This window comes from Miscanthus floridulus, chromosome 19 (assembly GCF_019320115.1).
Source record: "Miscanthus floridulus cultivar M001 chromosome 19, ASM1932011v1, whole genome shotgun sequence".
Classification (NCBI taxonomy): domain Eukaryota; kingdom Viridiplantae; phylum Streptophyta; class Magnoliopsida; order Poales; family Poaceae; genus Miscanthus; species Miscanthus floridulus.
The window spans coordinates 95,096,704-95,103,270 of NC_089598.1; positions in this window are offsets into that span (position 1 = coordinate 95,096,704).

Genomic DNA, 6,567 nt, shown 5'->3' on the forward strand with positions numbered 1-6,567 from the left:
CTCACTAGAGATAGATGGAGGCTAGTAGGTGATAGGTAGTCTCGGGGCATGGGGATCTCAAAGGAGCGGGGCGACGGCGCTAACTACCGTTTTGTGCCTCTGTGGTCCATGTGGTCATGAGTTAGGGTAGGGGCTATAACCAAGTATATCCTTAAGTCCATAAATCTAATATTACTAATTATCTTCCTTAAATTAACGATGAATGAAAATTAGAAAGGAAAGTAACTAAAAGTACTTCTACTTCTAACTACCGTAACAAAGCTCATATAGAGAGCAAAAGGAAATCTTCCAATTTAATCAAATATACTTGCAAAATGATTTTTGATGGCCTATAATAAGTGCACATTTTTTTCACATTCCACGGCAATGTATCTACTATAAATGGCAAAAATAAAAGGGAAACAGATTAATCCAGAATAATGCAGTGGCTAAATTAAATGTGTTCCGACAAGCCCAAACTTTACCATCACAATTTCAGCAACATTTAATTGCGTGCATGGTCATATATTCTCTAATTTGTGGAGTTCAATTTAGTTCCTCTTTTATCAACAAGTCAGGTGTATAGCTTTAATTTGTTATTAATCAAACTTTAATTTCTTTTATTTTGTTATCTGCTAAAGTCTTTGTTGTGTGCTATTGCTCGATGTGGCATGATATCGGGTGTCATGCTATTTTTATTTTCTTAACAATTCTATGCTATGTGTATCTTAGCTATAAAAACCCAAGAGTGGTTGTATAATTGTATCATCTTCACGTGGTTATCTAAGATTAGTAAATTAAGCTTCCACATTAAAAACCTATATATATACTTCCAGGGTTGTCAAAACCTATACATACTTAAAAAAACTATATATACTTTTAAAAAACCTATATATATACTTAAAAAAAACTATATATGTTCATTGCATGATGGCACATCAAAATACTCCTATATAGGAGACGCTTGCACTTGAACAAATGTTGGTGGAAAAATCTACCTACCTCAAGCATAAATGCAGTGGGTGTGATATTGAAGTACTTCTACATACCTTGCATTACTTGCATGTTGTTCTGTTAGTGTCGTCAGTGACTAAATAACGGTAGTGGAACCTTGTAAGTCATTGACAAAAGCGGTAGGTCCAAAGTGTTCGTATATGACATATTTGATATCTCCGGTCATCAAATGGGTTAAGGAATAGTATATTATTAAGAGCACAAACCAGCAAACCAACTCGGTTGCAACAATGACAGTACAACAACATTATACCCTTGTTGCTCAAAGATTTAACCGGATACAAAAAATCAAAGGAGTGGAATATCACAAGCTTTCCACTTCGTTAAAGCATGCTAAACTACATTAAATTCTGCCTTAGAATACTTCAAACCTTAATATGAACACGTGTCTTTTATTTTCCCAGCAATAAGAGTAGGAAGCAGCTAACTTAGGCATGGTCATGCTATTATAGCACGCTCGCATCTTCTCAGTTGAACGCTCCCACCTCAGTCTCCTCCCACGTGGCTCTGACGGCAAAATGATGCCTCCGTCGCCATCCCGAATCACAAAATCCATCTCCTCCCACTCACGAAGACCCCCGTCAACGGCACCATCCAACTACCTCCCCCACCACCTGGCGGGTGGCGTCCCCATCGCCTCGCCCCTACCACAGTCTTGACCACCACTATCATCAGTCCTTTGACCTCCCCAAACTTTCCTTTACAGACGGAGAACACATAAATCCCCAACCTCGAAACCCTAACCACAAACCTGGCTCAAGGCTGCTCAACTCGTCGGAAGAGGCTTGGGGTCGCCAGATCTACTCAAGTTGTGAGAGGAGGAGACCTCAAGTCCTCGGTATCCATGGATTTAAGGGGGAAACGGAAAGATGGGTAAGATGGAGGAAGACGAGAGGATCAGTTTGCATAAGAAGAGATATGGTGGGCTCACCCGCCGCTGGGACCATCGATTTGGCCTCTCCCACTGCCCAGTGGGAAGCGTCCCCACCGCAATCTTGGCCGCCGCCACTACTATTCCATCGGCCTCCCCAAACTTTCCTTTATAGTCGGAGAACACATATGTCCCAAACCCCGAAACCATAACCATTAACTAGGCTCGCAATCGCCAGATCTGCTCGACTCGGAGGAGGAGGCTTAGACTCACCAAGTTTGCTCGACTCGTCGTTGGTGGTGGCTGGATCCATGCCCTCGCTGCCGTTAATGGCTGGATCCACATCGGTGGTGGCCAGATCCGCGCCCTCACCATCGTTGGTGGCCGGATTCGTGTCGGTGGTGGCTGGATCCACGCCCTCGCCGCCGTTGGTGGCCAGATCCGCGTTGGTGGTGGCCAGATCCATGCCCTCACCGCCGTTGGTGTCCGGATCCATGTCGGTGGTGGCTGGATCCGTGCCCTCGCAGTCGTTGGTGGTCGGATCTGTGTCGGAGGTGGACGGATCCGTGTCCCGCCAGATAGGGGAGGCTTGTGTGCTCACCGTTGCCGGAGTGGAGAGCCTTGTGTGCGCGCCACCACCGGAGTGGAGAGCTCCCATGTGTGTGCGCTGCCATGGGGTGGGAGCCCCCGTGCTCGCGCACGCAATCAGGGGGAGATGAGAGGGAGCCCCGGTGCTCGCATCTTCCTGTGAGAGGAAGAGAGATGGGTAGGATATGAGAAAGAGCTGGAGGTGCGGCGGCTGGTGTGAGATGAGAGAGTGAAAACCCTGGCTCGGTGTTTTTATAGTCGAGGGATTCTGGGCTCAGATATGGGCCGGTTGGGCTTCACACCCATTAACAGAGGTGGGCCTCTAAAGAGACCCTCCTCCGAAAATGTTCGCCTCCAAAAATGACCTCCATTTTCGTAGGCGGATCTCTAGAGGCTCGCCTCCATAAATCAATTTTAGGAGACGGGCAAAATCTGACCGCCTGCATAAATAAAACGTCTCCCTCCGTCAATCCATTTTGCATGACGGGCAATGGTGACCGCCTCCATAAATAAAATAACCGCCTTCGAAAATCCTCAGGTATCCGTTAATGTTTGGGCAGTGTCTCACAAAATTATTTTTGTAGTAGTGAGACCTTGTTTCCTTGGTAGCCATGGATTTGAGGGAGAGAGTGAGAAACGAGGAAGATGGAGAAAGGTGGAGGCAGGCAGGAGGACTGGTTGGCGTCAGAAGAAATAAGTTGGACTCGCCTGGCTTCGGCACCATCAAATCGGCCTCTCCCACTGCCTGGCGGGCGGCGGGGACGCCACCCTCCCCCACTGCCTTCTCGACCGTCACCACGACCAATCCGCTGGCCTCCTAAACTTTCGTTCACAACTGAAAAACACAAATCCCCAACCCTAATCCCGAAACCCTAACCACTAACATGGCTCAGGGTCCTCGGATCCGCTCGACTCGTCGTAGGAGGCTCGGGGTCATCGGGCTTGATTCGTCGTTGGAGGAAACCTTGGATCCTAAGCAGCCGTGGATTTGAGGGAGAGAGGGGTGAGGAAGTCCGGAGGACTGGTTCGCATGAGAAGAGATAAGGTGGACTCACCTGCGTGCGTGTCGTGCCTAAAAAGCACGAACTACATGGGGAAAGCCACTTTTGCCATGAGAGTAAAATTTTTCACACAAAAAAACAAATGTACGTAGGGGTAATCTAGTCTAACTGAGGTAATTTTGCCTTAGACTTAGAGATAGGTGAACTTCACCAAAACTCAAATCACAAAGGCTGGTAAGGAAAACAAGCAGGTGTTAGCTAGCTAGTGTCCGCACAAGAAGAAAGAAGAGCAGTTCCCAATTTTTCAGGAAAAAAAACATGGTTGGTTGGCCATGGTGGGCCCCCTGCACAATACACACATACTTGTGAATGACGCATGCGTCCGTCCGAACACGAGGAAGTGAGGAAGGCGCCTGACCCTTTAGCGTTAGCCCTCCTCCTCAACTGCTTCGTCCTTCGTCTCTGATCACTCGGTTGCTCCCGGCCTCCCCAAACTCCATCGCGCTGTGCGTGGTTGCACCCAACGCAGCCAAATAAACGCCCAGCAGCCCACGCCGAATTAGTCGAGGGCCAATGCATCGATCCAGCGTCGTCGTTTATCCATCGGGTTATCAGGGAGATGGACGTGGAGGATGGTGGCCGGCCGGCGGTGCACCTGCAGTCCACAAGGATGCGGGCGGCGAGCTCACCATGGGTATGTAAGCTAATTCAGTTGCATATGGGTTTTCATCGTTTCGATTGTTTGTGGTCATGTGGTGTGATGGTGTATTGGTTTCTCGAGTCTGGTAGAAAGGGGCAGTGCGTTGTTCTGCAATGCAACCTACGGTTCTTGGTGGGTTCCTTCTGGGTGTTTGGTCTTTTTTCTGTTTTTTTTTTTTTTTGGTTTTTTAGAAATGAGTGAACTGTGAATCTTAGTCTCTGCAAAACTTCTGCTGCTGTGTAACTCCACTGTCGTTTTGAGCCATGTTTATACCTGACTGATATCCGCAGCCCATGCATGAGCTGGACTCCATGGATGAAATAAACGGTAAATGCCAACTATCTCTGCATTCGTGTATTTCTTGGAAGTATATGTAGGTAGAGCTTCGGAGTTGTGTACTGGCGAGCTCTGCATTTAACCAGTCTATGTGTACAAGAACAACTTCTCTGGAAAGTTGCGTCTGCACGAGGAGATCCTTAAATATTGCTAAATTCCTTAATTGACCATGAGAATAATAATATTGCAAGTTTTTAACAATGGTAATGAATGATGGTCTTATAAACTATTTATGGCTCTCATAATCTGTTTTTATAAACTCTGATATATAATGACTTATATAAGTTGTGGAACACTATTTTTTTTTTCTTAATTTAAGTATGTGAGACATCAGTTCTTTGAGTTGTGTGTATTTAAATGTCTATTTATACCTATTATTCATGGTATATACACTTAAATTTATATGTGAGTATCATATGCCGCTATTGGAACTTAGCGTCCGCTATCCGTGATCCGCTACCTCGACACCAATCCACTACCAACCTGTTATATGCTATTTAGTATCTTGGGTGATGCCTTTCGTTTTCTGGGCCTGGCGCAGATGACGATGGAGACGGTACATGCTCTTTTATTGGTCCAGTTCTTTTAGCTCATTATTTTCTTCATTCAATTATCGTTTTAACACCGTTTTATTTCCATATGGAAAGAGTGGGTCCATGGATGCTGAGTTGCTGACAAATAAACTATCTGAGCTTATTGGCAATGTGTTGTGTATGAATGCAGGTCGGACATTTTCATTGTGCTATAGCATTGGACATATCACATATCTCATCAACAGAACCATGTAAAATGGTGGCACTATATGGTGCCAGACCTGCCACTAACCGGGGTGCACTACTGGAAACGCGTACTTTGCCGAGGGCCTGAGGCTTTGCCGAGGGCCAAATATCGGGCACTCGGCAAAGAGACTCTTTGCCGAGGGCCAGACAAAGGAGCCCTCGGCAAATAACGGCCCTCGGCAAAGAGGCCTTTGCCGAGGGTACGACCCTCGGCAAAGACAGGCCCACGGCAAATCAAATCTTTGCCGAGGGCCTCGGCCCTCGGCAAAGATACCCTCGGCAAAGTAGGTCCGTTGGGTCACGGCGGCCATTTCCCGTCAAACTTTGCCGAGGGCCACCCGTTAGGCCCTCGGCAAAGGTTCGGCAAATTTTTTTTTAAGTCTTTGCCGAGGGCCCCAGACCAGGCCCTCGGCAAAGATTTTTTAAAAACCAGTTTTCGGCCAATTTTTTTTTTTATAAATCGGCTTTGCCGAGGGCCCGAGGCTAGGCCCTCGGCAAAGAGGACCTTTGCCGAGGGCCAGGATAGGCCCTCGGCAAAGATTTTTTATTTTTTAATTTTAAAATTCTTTGCCGAGGGCCACAGGTCAGGCCCTCGGCAAAGAGCCCTCGGCAATTTTTTTTTTTTGGTTTTTTTAGCCCAGTTTTTTTGTGGTGCTACAATACATTGTTTTGAACTCAATTTTAAAATTCAGGCCAATTTTGATTTTGTTTTGTATATTTCCTTAATTTATTTCGATTCTTCGATTTTTTTTGAATATGTCAAATTTGAACTGCAGGTGCATGGAATATTGCAATGTAGTGTTTCGAAAAATGTTATTCATGTTAATTGGTGCATGTTGAGTCCCTATCCACGAGCTCGCATCAAATTTTCACGCATCTTGTTCGCGTAACATGGCGACCGACTTGCCGGGAAAGTGTTTTAAAATTATATAAAATCCATACGAAGTCCGAAAATCACGAAACTTGGCGAGATGTCATGTTATCGCATGTGTAGGCTGTGGTAAAAAATTGAGAATGGTTCGAGCGAGTTGCGACGTCGGATGCCTGAAACCCAGACATCTCCACATGTGATCATCTTGGGCTAGTGGAGATTCGAGAAGATTCTATCTATCCTGGAAAAGATGTCTACATTGTGGCTCAACAGGCCGTGCAAGTGTATTATACTCGATACGCCAACCAAGACAAAGAGGATCTTAAGGGTTGGGCTATTGTGCACCAGGTATCTCCACATGGTAAACTACCTGCCCCAAACGATGATGATTACAACTTTAACGCAAACACATATGATGGACAGTTCTA